Here is an 18,190-nt window from a genome sequence, read left to right as displayed (position 1 = left end):
TCACACCACCCACACAGCCCCCTGGATGCCCCTCTACATATCCCATGCCTACTCACACCACCCACACAGCCCCCTGGATGCCCCTCTACATATCCCATGCCTACTCACACCACCCACACAGCCCCCTGGATGCCCCTCTACATATCCCATGCCTACTCACACCACCCACACAGCCCCCTGGATGCCCCTCTACATATCCCATGCCTACTCACACCACCCACACAGCCCCCTGGATGTCCCTCTACATATCCCATGCCTACTCACACCACCCACACAGCCCCCTGGATGCCCCTCTACATATCCCATGCCTACTCACACCACCCACACAGCCCCCTGGATGCCCCTCTACATATCCCATGCCTACTCACACCACCCACACAGCCCCCTGGATGCCCCTCTACATATCCCATGCCTACTCACACCACCCACACAGCCCCCTGGATGCCCCTCTACATATCCCATGCCTACTCACACCACCCACACAGCCCCCTGGATGCCCCTCTACATAACCCATGCCTACTCACACAGCCCCCTGGATGCCCCTCTACATATCCCATGCCTACTCACACCACCCACACAGCCCCCTGGATGCCCCTCTACATATCCCATGCCTACTCACACCACCCACACAGCCCCCTGGATGCCCCTCTACATACCCCATGCCTCCTCACACCACCCACACAGCCCCCTGGATGCCCCTCTACATATCCCATGCCTACTCACACCACCCACACAGCCCCCTGGATGCCCCTCTACATATCCCATGCCTACTCACACCACCCACACAGCCCCCTGGATGCCCCTCTACATATCCCATGCCTACTCACACCAGCCACACAGCCCCCTTTATGCCTCCATAGCATTTATTCACATGGTCAGCTCCCCCCACCTCAGTCCTCACAGCACAACGCTGAACACGAGCTCCTCATCACCATCCTCCGGTCCCGGCACAATGTGCACTGCTGCAGCTGCAGGTGGAAGAGCGTCCACTGGACTGAGAAGCCCCGCCCCTTCCGGTGGCGTCATGACAGAATGAAACCACTCCTCCCCCTCAAGAGATCAACTCCAATCTAGACGCTACCGTGGAGGTATGTGGAGACCCCATTACTGGGCACAGGGGGCATTAACCCCTTCAGCACGGAGGCTCTTTGGGGTCTTGTGTTGCCCCTTTATAAGAATCATAAGGTTTCTGTTCTGTTTCCTGTAATAGATACATACGACCCAACTATGGAGACAGGAAGGGAGGAAACGTATTGTTCTCAGAGTACAGGACCCCCACAGAGTAATGCCCCCATTATGCCCCTTATGCAGGATGTATGATGCCCCCACAGTGTAATGCCCCCATTATGCCCCTTATGCAGGATGTATGATGCCCCACACAGTGTAATGCCCCCATTATGCCCCTTATGCAGGATGTATGATGCCCCCACACAGTGTAATGCCCCCATTATGCCCCTTATGCAGGATGTATGATGCCCCCACACAGTGTAATGCCCCCAATATGCCCCTTATGCAGTATGTATGATACCCCCACACAGTGTAATGCCTCCATTATGCCCCTTATGCAGGATGTATGATGCCCCCACACAGTGTAATACCCCCATTATGCCCCTTATGCAGGATGTATGATGCCCCCACACAGTGTAATGCCCCCATTATGCCCCTTATGCAGGATGTATGATGCCCCCACACAGTGTAATGCCCCCATTATGCCCCTTATGCAGGATGTATGATGCCCCCTCACAGTGTAATGCCCCCATTATGCTCCTTATGCAGGATGTATGATGCCCCCACACAGTGTAATGCCCCCATTATGCCCCTTATGCAGTATGTATGATGCCACCCACAGTGTAATTCCCCCATTATGCCCCTTATACAGTATGTATGATGCCCCCCACAGTGTAATTCCCCCATTATGCCCCTTATACAGTATGTATGATGCCCCCCACAGTGTAATTCCCCCATTATGCCCCTTATACAGTATGTATGATGCCCCACACAGTGTAATGCCACCATTATGCCCCTTATGCAGGATGTATGATGCCCCCACACAGTGTAATGCCACCATTATACCCCTTATGCTGTATGTATGATACCCCCACACAGTGTAATGCCCCCATTATGCCCCTTATGCAGGATGTATGATGCCCCCACACAGTGTAATGCCCCCATTATGCCCCTTATGCAGTATGTATGATGCCCCCACACCGTGTAATGCCCCCATTATGCCCCTTATGCTGTATGTATGATACCCCCACACAGTGTAATGCCCCCATTATGCCCCTTATGCAGGATGTATGATGCCCCCACACAGTGTAATGCCCCCATTATGCTCCTTATGCAGTATGTATGATGCCCCCACACCGTGTAATGCCCCCATTATGCCCCTTATGCAGGATGTATGATGCCCCCACACAGTGTAATGCCCCCATTATGCCCCTTATGCAGGATGTATGATGCCCCCACACAGTGTAATGCCCCTTATGCAGGATGTATGATGCCCCCACACCGTGTAATGCCCCCATTATGCCCCTTATGCTGTATGTATGATACCCCCACACAGTGTAATGCCCCCATTATGCCCCTTATGCAGGATGTATGATGCCCCCACACAGTGTAATGCCCCCATTATGCTCCTTATGCAGTATGTATGATGCCCCCACACCGTGTAATGCCCCCATTATGCCCCTTATGCAGGATGTATGATGCCCCCACACAGTGTAATGCCCCCATTATGCCCCTTATGCAGGATGTATGATGCCCCCACACAGTGTAATGCCCCTTATGCAGGATGTATGATGCCCCCACACAGTGTAATGCCCCCATTATGCCCCTTATGCAGGATGTATGATGCCCCCACACAGTGTAATGCCCCCATTATGCCCCTTATGCAGGATGTATGATGCCCCCACACAATGTAATGCCCCCATTATGCCCCTTATGCAGGATGTATGATGCCCCCCACACAGTGTAATGCCCCCATTATGCCCCTTATGCAGGATGTATGATGCCCCCACACAGTGTAATGCCCCCATTATGCCCCTTTTGCAGGATGTATGATGCCCCCACACAGAGTATAGCCCCCATATGCAGGATGTATGATGCCCCCACACAGTGTAATGCCCCCATTTTGCCCCTTATGCAGGATGTATGATGCCCCCACACAGTGTAATGCCCCCATTATGCCCCTTATGCAGGATGTATGATGCCCCCACACAATGTAATGCCCCCATTATGCCCCTTATGCAGGATGTATGATGCCCCCCACACAGTGTAATGCCCCCATTATGCCCCTTATGCAGGATGTATGATGCCCCCACACAGTGTAATGCCCCCATTATGCCCCTTATGCAGGATGTATGATGCCCCCACACAGTGTAATGCCCCCATTATGCCCCTTATGCAGGATGTATGATGCCCCCACACAGTGTAATGCCCCCATTATGCCCCTTATGCAGGATGTATGATGCCCCCACACAGTGTAATGCCCCCATTATGCCCCTTATGCAGGATGTATGATGCCCCCACACAGTGTAATGCCCCCATTATGCCCCTTATGCAGTATGTATGATGCCCCCCACAGTGTTATGCCCCTTATGCAGTATGTATGATGCCCCCACACAGTGTAATGCCCCTTATGCAGTATGTATGATGCCCCCACACAGTGTAAAACCCCTTATGCAGGATGTATGATGCCCCCACACAGTGTAATGCCCCTTATGCTGGATGTATGATGCCCCCACACAGTGTAATGCCCCTTATGCAGGATGTATGATGCCCCCACACAGTGTAATGCCCCCATTATGCCCCTTATGCAGGATGTATAATGCCCCCATTATGCCCCTTATGCAGGATGTATAATGCCCCCATTATGCCCCTTATGCGGGATGTATGATGCCCCACACAGTGTAATGCCCCCATAATGCCCCTTATGCAGGATGTATGATGCCCCCACACAGTGTAATGCCCCCATTATGCCCCTTATGCAGGATGTATGATGCCCCCACACAGTGTAATGCCCCCATTATGCCCCTTATGCAGGATGTATAATGCCCCCATTATGCCCCTTATGCAGGATGTATGATGCCACCACACAGTGTAATGCCCTCCATTATTCCCCTTATGCAGTATGTATGATGTCCCCCACAGTGTAATGCCCCCATTATGCCCCTTATGCAGTATATATGATGCCTCCACACAGTGTAATGCCCCTTATGCAGGATGTATGATGCCCCCACACAGTGTAATGCCCCTTATGCAGGATGTATGATACCCCCACACAGTGTAATGCCCCCATTATGCCCCTTATGCAGGATGTATGATGCCCCCACACAGTGTAATGCCCCCATTATGCCCCTTATGCAGGATGTATGATGCCCCCACACAGTGTAATGCCCCCATTATGCCCCTTATGCAGGATGTATGATGCCGCCACACAGTGTAATGCCCCATTATGCCCCTTATGCAGTATGTATGATGCCCCCACACAGTCTAATGCCCCCATTTTGCCCCTTATGTAGTATGTATGATGCCCCCACACAGTGTAATGCCCCAAAATGAAAGTCGGGATGCCAGATCCTTCTCTGCCCTGACATCATGTGTCAGGAAGCCCCCAAATACATTATATAGTCGACCAAACCCCCGAAATCAGTGCTTTCATGTAACTTTAGTCTAATGTGTATGGGGGCGTTAAAAGGTAACTTATTGGACGCTGCCTCTGGCCCGTCCTAATAGACCTTCATACAGTGTCGGACTGGGGTGTCTAGGGCCCAAAGAAGGAATTGACCATAGGGGCACACCCTACGGCTATATACAAATACCTGTTAGCTGATATCCCCGTTATAGTGGAGCATCGACTGTAAGTCACTGGAGGCTCCTGCATCTACTGTGCACATACTATAACTGGGATTTACAATTACGGTAGTTTGTATTAAAGGGCTTCTATGGTTAAAACAAGTTATCACCGATCCCTGGTCTCTACAGGATAGGTGATAACTTATTGATCATTTGGGTCCGAACATTGTAAAACGCAGCTATCGGAAGAATGGGGAAGTTTTATCCCTGACAGGACACTTATCCCCATTTTAAAATGCAGCGGCAGGTGGGACGTCTGACCGCAGCTCCATTCATTCTCTTTGGGGCTGCCAGAAGAAAACAAGAACAGTCATTGAGGGAATGAATGGATCAATGGTCAAGTCGCACATGAGCTCCAGTCTAATGGGAATAAAAACTCCACATTCTACCTATCGGTGCTGGTTCCTGCATTCAGACCCCCACTAATCAATATTTATCCTGTGGGGGGGTGATTACTTGTTTTCTTCAGAGAACCCCTGTAAGTGCATCTTGTTACAAGCATTTAATCACTAATGGAAATAAAGAATGTTCTCCTAATTAATATCAGAGAGAGCAAATGACCGCCATACACAACACAATCCACTATGCCAACACCAATAGTACCACATACAAGAGAGAAATACTGCCACACCATGACTGGACTACACATTACCACCACATAGTGACCGGATAATACTACATACAAGGGAGAAATACCACCACACCGTGACCAGACCAGATATTAACAGCATATAGCGTCCAAATAATTCCCCATCAATTCTCTGCCATCTCCATCATTGCTCTCCCCATCATTGCTCTCCCCCCACCTCCTCCATCATTGCTCCCTCCCATCCCCATTATTGCTCTCCCCACCTTCTCCATCATTGTCATATCTCCCCCACCTCTGCCTTCATTGTCATATCTCCTCCATCATTGCCATATCTTCCCCCTCCTCCTCTATCATCATTGCCATATCTCCCCCCTCCTCCTCTATCATCATTGCCATATCTCCCCCCACCACCTCCTCCATCATCGCCATATCTCCCCCCACTACCTCCTCCATCATCATTGCCAAATATCCCCCCACCTCCTCGATCATCATTGCCATATCTCCCCCCACCTCATCAGCTGAACTGCAAGGGCCCTCTTCCACATCCAGGCCCTTGCAATGCGGAGCACCGGCGGCCATGTTAACAAGGGGCACCATGCGTCCTGCTCTGTGTCTGCTGAGGACTCGGGCCCACCGGAGAATTCTCCGGTATCCTGGTGCCTCAGTCTGACCCTGCCTTCGTACAATGCAGGCCCAGACACCATTATTAGGCATCTAAGTATCGTAATAACTAGGCAGCCCCATGCTATTGAGTCCTTGAGGGAGAAGGGGCATTGAGCCGAACTCTTGTCAAACCTTCTTAGTTGCCATGTTTGCTTTTCACAGCAGCAAGTGTCTTGTGTTGCCACTTTATAAGAATCGTAACGTTTTTGTTCTGTTTCCTGTAATAGATTCTGTGGTAGATCTGCTTACTTGGCTGCACATGGAGGTAGATATGTGTAAAGATCCGAGGTTGTGGGTTGTAAGTAATCACTTAGGCATGTTTCCGATGCAACAATATTTTATTAATTACATCCATGGTAATACGGCAATTCCAGGTAAACTGCCAAAATACAGTTCTCTCAGTCCTTAAGTTCCCAACCTGGGATCAGTAGTTCCACTGGCTTTGACTGGCTTTTTATCAGGCCATACTCACGGTCTCTCAACTTTTGGTTGGCCCATAGATTTCGTATCTCCAACCAGTATAGTCTGTAGCCACAGTCCACGATCCTCCAAACGACAAATAAAATGATGAAAGCACAGGTATCCAGTAGCAACAGTCCTTCAAGAAAGTTTATATCCAACAACATATCCAAAACTGTAGCATGCTTATCCAGCCCAGGCGGTACTGATCTCCATATCCCATTGATCCATTCTTCGTCCAGAACCTCAGTTTCGCTCCCATTCCTTCGATGTCCTTCCACACAACTCCTGCTAAACATGTCTCTTCTGTCCTCTGGGCTCAACCCCTTCCCAGGTCAGCAGTGATGACCCCCTCCCCCTTAAGCATTTCAGCTTTTAACTGAAACAATGAAGAATATTCCAGGAGTCTTCACCTGAGACTGCATGTAAGACCCCCTGTGGTGACGGCTCCTCTGTGTCCACAATCAACACTCACACAATGAGTCTAGTCGCTGCTTGGACAATGACCTAAGGCTCCTGAGATACTGATTAGATTACTGAAATGTTGGACAATTTACAAGCAAAACTAGTGGACATAACTGACGAGCAAGCAGAGCATTAATAAAACACAGCCAGCAAATCTCCAATAAAACACAATAATATTATTGATGGAAATGGTGCTCCGTGCTGAAAAAATGTCTCTTAGTCTTTAGTAAGTGGGCAGCTCCTCACAATACAGAACACTGTCTCTTTAAATTTTCAGTTGGTTTATTAAGCGGCATAAACCAATGCAAAGTTTTTAAAAATAAACACAGCTCATCTGGCATAACGGCAAAACAAAATAAGGAAATGTACAGCTAAGTCCTTGCACCGACCTGGGTCCGGCCACTTAGGATTTAGCAAAAAACACACGGTTCAGGTTAGCACAAAATAAACACAACTTCTCTCTGGCCAATCAAACATGCCCTTTTAAATATGGCTGCTTAACCCTCTCTGCACCTACCATGCAGGAGAAGACTTCCATGTTTCACAGCACTGAAGCTAACAGACTCAGTGAAACTTATCTCCCCTTCAGTATTCTGCCAGTAACTTTGTCACAATACATACGACCCAACTATGGAAGACAGGAAGTGAGGAAACGTATTGTTCTCATATTACACGGCCCCTTTCTTGGCCCACACACAGTATAATGTTGCCACAGTACCAACTGAGGTCCTGCAGTTGGAATAAGGCTACGTTCCCATGATCAGGAATCAGCAGCGCTTTGGAAGTAGCGTATTTTCGCTGCGCCTAAAGCTCTGCGTTCTAATCACGCAGGTTAATCCGCATACGTTCATTGAACTATGCGGATTTACCGCATCCTATACATTTAATTGTGGAAATTTCTGTTGCGAAGACTAGCGTCTCTGCAACAGAAGTTGACATGCTGTGGCTCATAAAGCCGTGCCGCCAGTGAGTTTACGCGGCGTCAAATAGAAGCACAGTGGGCTATGTATTTCTATAAATCCCATCCACTGTACTTCTACTGTACAATGCAGCGGTTTGGATGCAGCGCAGGTGAGCTGCGTCCAAACCGATGCCATTACGGATCATGGGCACGTACACTAAGTCCTGAGGTTTTACAGTTGGAATAATCCCTCTGGAGTTGGTTTTCCCTTTGCCTGCTCCCCTCCATGTGTACCCTCGAGCATGTATACATGCATGTAGTGGAGCAGCCGGCCTTACTAGATATCGAGGCTTTGTACAGTAATATATCACATGAGGATGGTATCGGAGGAGTAAGACATTTCTTGAAATCGAGATCAATAAAGTGTAGCAGACATAATGACATCATGGAGGATCTTCTAAAATTCACTCTTGCTCATAACTTCTTTCTTTTTGACAGGCAGTACTTCCTCCAGCTCAGGGGTACTGCGATGGGGAACCCCTGTGCCCCCTCATATGCTAACCTATTCCTCGGCTGGTGGGGGGAGACCACAATATTCAAGGAATCCTTATATTGGGGTATGGTATAGAGTTATTGACAACATTTTTTCATCTGGTCAGAGAAGAGTGAACTATTTCTTGAATTTGTGAGCGAACTCCACATCAACAGAGTGGGCCGTAGATTTACATCAGAGTTTAATTATAATCAGTTGCCTTTCCTGGATGTACTAGTCGAGGAAGAACAAGATTGGACTATAGAGACGCTCATCTCCCATAAACCTACAAGCACTAATAAACTATTGAAGTGGGATAGCCACCACCCCACCCCCCTAAAAAAAAATATATATATAAAAGGACCAATTTATTCGGTTGAGAAGAACTGTTCTAATGTCACAGATTTTAATACACAGGCAATAGTCATGAACACCCGATTAAGAGAAAAGGGGTACCCACAGTACATTTTGGATTGTGCACGATAGCAGAAAAACTGGAGAGACACTCCTACATACCTAATCAAGAGACTAAGAAAAAGATGGGATAACGTGAGTAATAGGAACTTACGACAATCAGTGACAGTATCTTTAATATCCTCTGAAAACACTGGGATGTACTTTTGGCCATCCTTGACCTGAGGGTGCTGTGGGATCTACTCTCACAATAACTTTCAGGGTTGGTCAATTAGGGACTGTTGAGTGCATAGTTTCTATAAAAAATCTGCACCCAAGGGGACTTTGCTAATAGAACAATCAGTGCTTTCTTTAGAGGTGGAGAATGTTGTACATGTAATTGGATGAGACCATGTAAATCTTTCTTGAGTTCCTCCATTGGTAAAACCGTTTTCCAGGGGATCTTTCCAACTGTAAAACCTCAGGACTTGTATATGTGGCCACATGCACCTGCCCCCTAGATTATGTAGGCATTACCAAGAGGAAGTCTAGAAGTAGGGTGGGGGAGCATTTTTGGTGATATACGCCATGGTCGGGACACCCCATTAGCGAGACACATGAACAGTGTACATCGAGGTGAAACTGGAGACATCTCCCTTTGTATCATTGAGGTGGTTAAACCCAATGTGAGAAGAGGTGATCACAATTTAGGGCTGTGGAGTCGGTAAGCCAAACCTTCGGCTCCTCAATTTCCCTGATTTCCGACTCCACGACTCCGACTCCACAGCACTGCCTCATTGCTGAGCATGTACATAAAGTGCAGCACAGATTCATCTCAATTAAAAGCTTAGATCAGGAATAGAGCAGACGTCTACAGAACTTTTCACAACTTTCCCAAAGTCTTAAGAAAACATTTACAGCACATCCTGCATTGAACTACTGTACCTAATTTATTATATATTTCAGGAGTTGGAGTCGGTCCATTTTATACAGACTCCATCTCCTACTCCACCAAAATGGACCACAACTCCGACATCAGCCCTGAATAGATGTATCCTCAAAAGAGAAAGTGAGTGGATTTTTTTTAGACTGGATTCACGAGCCCCTAAGGGACTCAATGAGCAAATGTCCTACGCCTGTCTGTTTTGTGTGAATACAGCCCCATTCTGGATTACATTTTTGGATTTTATGCTCTACCCATTGCTAGTCAGTTCCCTGTGAATAGGGTTCACATATTGTTGTGCTTCATCGAGATATCTGAGCTTCTATATCAGAATTATTACTTATCAGTTATATCCCACGTATACTATTTAATCATTAGCAAGTGTGGTGTTCCTTGACTATAATTATACAATAGGAATCAAATTTGACCATTTAAGAATATACTGTGGGCCACCATCCCATATTTTTTGTAGTGATAAAGTAGATCTACATGCCTGTTACATGATGGGAGGATGTGCAAGACTTGTTTTTAGTCTCCCATGATGCTGATCTCAGAGATAGGATTTTTCTATATTGGTGGAATGCAATCCAATACCATATGCGATCCGGCGTGGAACGCATGCTTCCGGACATGCGCAATCACGGAACATGACCCTAGATGCCCTGCTGTGTGGAACGCATAACTACAGACATGCGCATCATGTATCATCATCCCTGTATGAAGCCTCCTGATGAAGCTGCTGGAGAAACACTTTGAGGCGGATTATTGGAACATTCTCTGATGAGGACCATACCCTTTCCTTTATACCTTGAGAGATATCTGCTCCTATTTAATGTATCAGTGTATTTTTTTGAGATATATAAATATATAATCAGGGTTAACTATGGCTTCTGAGGGACACCCACTGGTGAGTGGGGGCGCCTTCTCATGCCAACCTCCATGGCTAGGCAGTATCAGCTTTGTTTAGGTACAGGGTCGGGTATGGTAGTGACTATTTCAATTTTTCAGCAGCATCATTGTTTACACCTGTTTATATACATCCACAACAAGCCATTCAGCTTGTAAATTTGCTAGATGTTAGTATATATATATGTTGTTAGTCAAGTTTTTAATGCATATATTTAATAAAGGTTTAAAATTTTACTTCGGGTTTTTTTTCCCACAGTACTGCCCCCTACACACACTATGGCACCACCCCGCCCACTGACTATGCCACGGCTAATTAATAAATAATCACTTATCCCCATTCTTGGTGCAGACACTAAGGAAACCAGGACCTATGAGATATTTACCTCTCAATAGTTGGATAGGTAGGGGTGTATCATCCATGGTGGCAACCCATTCGGCCGCTATGGTGCCTGTGAATTGAGAGAGCTCAGTGTGGTTTGGCACCGGGCACTCTCTCCAATCATCACAATTCCATAGAAAAGAGTATTTTACCCGGAGGCTCTCTCGTTGGATGGTAGAGATCCCGATAGTACAAGAGGATTGTTCATCTTAAGGCCCCGTCACACTAAGCGATGCAGCAGCGATCCCGACAACGATACGACCTGTCAGGGATCGTTGCTGCATCGCTAATACATCGCTGGTGAGCTGTCAAACAGGCAGGCTCACCAGCGATCAGGGGAGCAGCGATATCGTGGAAAGACTCGTTCCACGATGTCCTGCTCCTGTTACCAGCCTGCTGCTTAAGCAGGAGCAGGCTCGTAACCATGGTAAACATCGGGTTACTAAGTGCGCGTGTGCCCCTAGTAACCTGCTGTTTACCATGGATACCACTCTGCTACGGTGCGCGGGAGGTTACCGTTCACCTTAGCAGAGTCGCATCCATGATAAACATCGGGTTACTAGGGGCATACGCGCACTTAGTAACCCGATGTTTATCATGGATATTACTCTGCTAAGGTGAACGGTAGCCTCCGCGCACCGTAGCAGAGTGGTATCCATGGTAAACAGCGGGTTACTAAGTGCGCGCGTGCCCCTAGTAACCCGATGTTTACCATGGTTACAAGCCAGATTGTTGGTCCCGCTGGTCACACACAGCGATGTGTGCTGGCCAGTGGGAGGCCAACGACCAAAAAATGGTCCAGGACACTTTGCAGCGATCAGCGACCTCACAGCAGGGGCCTGATCGTTGCAAAGTGTCACACATAGCGACATCGCTGGTGAGGTCGCTGTTGCGTCACCAAAACCGTGACTCAGCAGCGATCTCGCTAGCGATATCGCTATGTGAGACGGGGGCTTTACATATGATCCTCTCTAGCATAGACAATTGTTTGTTTAAATCCTGATTGTCTAAGATAAGGAATCCTTCCTTAACTTAATCCCCTTTAATTAGACCGGTTCCCCCCCCCTAATCCAGGACAAAGTTCTGTACTGTTTAAGCCTCCTGGTGACACGCTCCGGAATAAGCGACAGCAAAACAATGTCTAAGCGAGGGGGACGCGGCGCCTACCTATATACCCCTGGTCTATCGGCCGCTTGGCACACAGGTAATAGGACATTTTATAACCATTGCAAATTGATTTGCCAAGTTTGGTATTGCTTTCAAACTCTCACGTGCCGGACTTGTGTCCTTCGTAACTACGCATCTACCAATAGCACAAGTAAATCTAAGTAACCGCTTACCTTTATAGAATAGCCATGCTCTCCTTTGGCACCGGTCACTTTATTTGTTGCTACTGCTTGACAATTTAGCTTACAATGAAGTTGTCAGCCATTTGTACAATGCACTTTATGAATGGACAATGATAGATTGTATTAAGCATTTTTGGTGAATCCTCAATTCACTTGGTATTGTGCTAATATATAATACTAGATGGTGGCCCGATTCCAACACATCGGGTATTCTAGAATATGTATGCGGCCGACCGGGCGCGACAAATCAGCGAAGCAGTATTTAAATGGGTTGTGCACTACTTTAAATTAACCCCCCAATGTATCCCCCCGGGGCCCCTAATGAATTTTGTAATTACGTCATGTTGTCAATACTGCTTGTGACAACATCACTGACCACGCACAGCCAGCACGTAATTCCCCCGGCTGCAGCCGGATCTTGCTTCCGCTTACATCACGACTATTTGCGGCTGCAGCCAGGGGTCTCCTGTTCCGCGTACCACGGTGAATGACGGGCTGTGCGCAGGGTTATCCCCCATCGTGTCACATCCAGCATCCACCGCGCGCTCTGTCAATGAATGCGCGTGTGGTGAATGCCAGGTGTGACGGGATGGGGGATAACCCCGCCCACAGCCCATCACTCACCTTGGAACGCGAAACAGGAGACCCCCTTGGCTGCAGCCGCAAATAGTCGTGACATAAGCGGAAGCAAGAGCCAGCTGCAGCCGGGGGTCACATGCTGCCTGTGCGCGGTGACCCGAGTATAAGCAGATACCCCTAATTTTACAACAAAAAACTGGGAAAATGTATTGACTTGAGTATAAGCCTAGGGTGGGAAATGCAGCAGCTACTGTTAAATTTCCATATCCTGGTATGTATGGCTCCCTCATCCCCTAATTGTGGTTTGTAAGGCTCCTTCATTCCCCTAATCCTGGTTTGTATGGCCCCCCTTATCTTGGCTTGTACGGCCCCCTCATCCTGGCTTGTATGGCCTCCTCATCCTGGCTTGTATGGCCCCCTCATCCTGGTTACTTATTTTAAATCCGGCGCCAATTGGCAGGAGAGCCTGTTTAAATTTGGTGCCAAAATCGCTGATTGGTCGCGGCCGGCGGCCGCAACCAATCAGCAGAGCGGTATTTAAATTTGGCGCCAATCAGCGAACCGTGTTAGTGAGGACCGGGGAGCGGCGCTGCCTGTGCGGGTACTTCCGCTGCGAGCCGGTCATCTCCCGGGTGCATCGCCGCTGACCTCCATTCGGCAGATGAGCCACTAATGGCTGCCATCTTGTTCTGAAATCCCGCGTCGCTGACTGGCCGCGGCCAGACCAATCAGCGATGCGGGATTTCCTGTACGGACGGACAGACAGATGGGATAAGCCGATTATATAGTAGATATAAATACATATTTTGCAAATAAAGGTACATAGGCATTATGAATTTTACTTTGATACCGTATACTGTTGGCAGTACCTGTTTCAAAGCACCAGGGACAAGTTGAATATATCTATGTCTCTCATCTATTGGAGGTCCCCCCCATTTCTCCCCTTTTTCTATTCTTGTTTTTAATGATTTTCAAATTTTTACCACGTCTTAATAAATTAAATAGAATTGTATGCCTCTGTGAGCTGGAGTCACTTTTTATCCCAGAGGCTACTCCATGGCTAATAGGGATCTAAGGTATAACTGGTCATTAACGTGCAAACCACCTTCGGGGGTAAAGGGGTTAGGCTATGTGCCCATGATGCAGAAATGAAGCAGAAAATTTCTGCAGTGTTTCTGCATCTCCCTGCATGCGTTTTTCCTGCAGAATACACACGTATTCACATGCGTTTATGCATGCGGACTACAAGCACTTTCCAGGCGATAGCATCACTTGGAAAGTGCTTGACAACTAGGTCACACTGTATAAATCCATACAAACAGCATGGATTTATATAGTGTGACCGTAAAAAATAAAGCTACACTTACCGATCCCCCGCCTGTGCTACCGCGTGTGTTGTCGCGCTCCTTCCGGGTTGCCGGCATATCGCGAGACAGCCTGCGGTCACATGACCGCAACGTCATCTCAGGTCCTGGAAGATAAGCGCTGCAGGGGCCGCCGGACAGGTGAATATAAACTTTATTATTTTATTCTTTTTTTTACAGGTACAATGGTACCCAGGTCTGGATGAGAGTCTCCTCTCCTCCAGACTTGGGTACCATCCGCACATTGAAACGCATATTATCCGCGTGTACAAATGTACAGTCACGGATTATATGTTTCTCAATGCAAGTCAATGGCGGCAATTCCGCTGCGCTTCTGCAAAATTAATGAACATGCCGCGGATTTATGAGCGCTGCAGAAACGCTGCGGAAAAATCCGCAGCATGTGCATTGACATTGCGGAATGCCATTGGGGACCATGGGGTGCGGATTACCATGCGTTTTTGATGCGTTTCCGCTGCGGAAATTCCACAGCGGAAACGCATGAAAAACGCATCGTGGGCACGCAGCCTTAATATCATGGCCATCTATTTTATATGGATCATATGTAAGATGAACAATTCCCTGGCACTATCGGAATCTCCACCATCCTTTGGGAGCGCTTCCGGTTATAATACTCTTTTCTATGTTCACGTGGAGGCACCTGTCGGGCTATCACAAGCACGCCACCACTGCTCTCGGACAAGCTGCACACCACGGATTGAGAACCCCATCTCCTGTAACTTCTATGCTAGTCTTGTGCCTATCTTGCACAACCTGCTCAGGTGAGCACATTTAAGTTACATCTGGGAGTCGAAAGCTACCTGATTCACAGTTCAGTCGTCACCTGTGAGTCTGAGATTTCGTTCACTACAGGCACAATGGCGTCACTACATCACAACTGTACTTCGGACCCTCAGTACTTACACTGCACAGACCGGAGCAGCGCACCTCAGGAACAGGGTTGGTTGAGTAGTGTGTGTCCTTTATCTTGTTTTTTAATATTAATATCAGAAACCGTGAGGACATCATATTAAGTGAAAGGCTGTGGGGGTCATTTTAATGAGAGGGAAACTGTGGTGGACTGCAAGGACCACCATACTGAGTGGTGGTCCTCATTTTGTGTAGCAGGCTGTTGAGGCCATAATACTCTGTGATGGGTTGTGGGCGCCATCATACCATGAGGGTTCTATGGGGACCATCATAATGTGACCATGTAGCACTAAGCTACATGGTGATACAGGAGAACAATTTCCTGGTGATGAGTCAGATAGGGATAAGTAAGTGAGAAATACAGACATCAGGCTGGTATCTGGTTGTAGTCTTAAATTGATAAGGTGTTGTGTGCCAGGAGGAAGACATCAGATAGTACGGTCTGAAGGAAAGCAAAGATATAATAGCAGTGTGAATTTGGATTCCAGACAGGGAGCATATCGGAGACAAAGAGCAGGGCGAGGTCCTTAGCTCAGGTCAGGAGGCCTACTTAGATGGTACAGAACTTTGCCCTGAGTGGACAGTGGGCCTATTTAAAGGGATACAAATTTGCTAAGGTGAGCAGCAGGATGAGGAACTTGGCTCAGGCCAGGAGACCTACTTAAACAATACAGAACTTTGCCCTGGAGGAGAGGAGGGAGGGAGGGGGCAGAAGGTCTAATTAAAGGGGGTTAAGTTAAGGAAGGATTCCTTATCTTAGATAAACAGTATTTAAACAAACAATTGTCTATACTAGAGAGGAAGCGACGGGGTCGCCAAACTGGGACCCGAGGTCTCCTACGAGAGCTCAAGATGCAGTGCCACAGCAAGGAGTGTGTGGCCGTCATCGAATAGACTTTGAGAGTACTAGGGAGGAGTCGTACCAATGCACCTCAGCCAGTGAGGTCCTCACAAATCAACAGGGAGCTAAAAGTAGCTTTGGGGGGCTGTAGCGACAAATCTCAACTTGTATGGTCCCCACAGGGGATGATGGACTTTCCCATAATGGTTTGCTGGACTGTTGTAGCTTGTAACAAAAGTTATTTATCGCCACATGTAACCGGAAAATTCCTGACTCTGAATGATACAGAAAAAGCATTCATAAAGTGTTGTGCCTGCTATCTGATGTATATACTTCTCATCAAGTTCTAGTTAAGTTGAAACATAAACTTTTCTTTACTTTGGTCTCCTTCATTCATGTCCATACTATCTGATCTGTGCCTATCAAGTACAACGGCATAATATAATTATTTTTCCTTTTGAGGTTGGGGGACCCAATTACAGCTATTGCTGTGGGACCTGTGATTTCTATGTGCACCACTGTGTATAGGATGTGTATAGGATAATAGAGTATAATAAAGTATGGACATGACCTAACTAACATTGTGCAGTAAGTCTGTTTTCCCTATAGTGACGGATATTTCTTGTTGCTAAAACTTTGATTATTTTATTTACTTTTTCAAACAACTCTCATTAGTGCGATCATAAAACATACAAGCCTCTGATTGCTCAGGTGATGCACTGTACTACTGTAGTGCCGTGTATTATCACTGCCTGTCAGTGTAATACTAACTGCCCCATACACATGAGATAAGTGTTGGCTGAACGATCATTTGGCAGACGGCTATCTCTCCAGACTCCCCCATACACAAATATTCCAGCTTTCCTGTGCTCTGTATGAGAGAGTCACCTCCAGACTCCTCTAGCGGAGGATTATATACAAGATATACAGTACAGACCAAAAGTTTGGACACACCTTCTCATTTAAAGATTTTTCTGTATTTTCATGACTATGAAAATTGTACATTCACACTGAAGGCATCAAAACTATGAATTAACACATGTGGAATTATATGCTTAACAAAAAAGTGTGAAACAACTGAAAATATGTCTTATATTCTAGGTTCTTCAAAGTAGCCACCTTTTGCTTTGATGACTGCTTTGCACACTCTTGGCATTCTCTTGATGAGCTTCAAGAGGTAGTCACCGGAAATGGTTTTCACTTCACAGGTGTGCCCTGTCAGGTTTAATAAGTGGGATTTCTTGCCTTATAAATGGGGTTGGGACCATCAGTTGTGTTGTGCAGAAGTCTGGTGGATACACAGCTGATAGTCCTACTGAATAGACTGTTAGAATTTGTATTATGGCAAGAAAAAAGCAGCTAAGTAAAGAAAAACGAGTGGCCATCATTACTTTAAGAAATGAAGGTCAGTCAGTCCGAAAAATTGGGAAAACTCTGAAAGTGTCCCCAAGTGCAGTTGCAAAAACCATCAAGCGCTACAAAGAAACTGGCTCACATGAGGACCGCCCCAGGAAAGGAAGACCAAGAGTCACCTCTGTTTCTGAGGATAAGTTTATCTGAGTCACCAGCCTCAGAAATCGCAGATTAACAGCAGCTCAGATTAGAGACCAGGTCAATGCCACACAGAGTTCTAGCAACAGACACATCTCTTCAACAACTGTTAAGAGGAGACTTTGTGCAGCAGTCCTTCATGGTAAAATAGCTGCTAGGAAACCACGGCTAAGGACAGGCAACAAGCAGAAGAGACTTGTTTGGGCTAAAGAACACAAAGAATGGACATTAGACCAGTGGAAATCTGTTCTTTGGTCTGATGAGTCCAAATTTGAGATCTTTGGTTCCAACCACCGTGTCTTTGTGCGACGCAGAAAAGGTGAACGGATGGACTCTACATGCCTGGTTCCCACCGTGAAGCATGGAGGAGGAGGTGTGATGGTGTGGGGGTGTTTTGTTCGTGACACTGTTGGGGATTTATTCAAAATTTAAGGCATACTGAACCAGCATGGCTACCACAGCATCTTGAAGCGGCATGCTATTCCATCC

General features: G+C 47.1%; 1 protein-coding gene across 1 annotated transcript in view; it reads left to right on the top strand.

The window, feature by feature from the left end:
- Positions 1-1,018: 1,018 nt before the first annotated feature.
- The window catches only part of LOC141220432 (uncharacterized), a 111,379-nt gene continuing 94,207 nt past the window's right edge, over positions 1,019-18,190 (top strand). Inside the window, exon 1 of the mRNA XM_073666350.1 lies at positions 1,019-1,088. The gene's annotated coding sequence lies outside the window, so the exon portion shown is untranslated. The remainder of the gene's footprint in view (positions 1,089-18,190) is intronic.

The sequence above is a fragment of the Phyllobates terribilis genome, unplaced genomic scaffold, assembly GCF_046119375.1.
Source record: "Phyllobates terribilis strain yellow unplaced genomic scaffold, ASM4611937v1 Scaffold_296__1_contigs__length_2355070, whole genome shotgun sequence".
NCBI classification, from domain to species: Eukaryota; Metazoa; Chordata; class Amphibia; order Anura; family Dendrobatidae; genus Phyllobates; species Phyllobates terribilis.
This window is presented reverse-complemented; position numbering and strand designations above follow the sequence as displayed.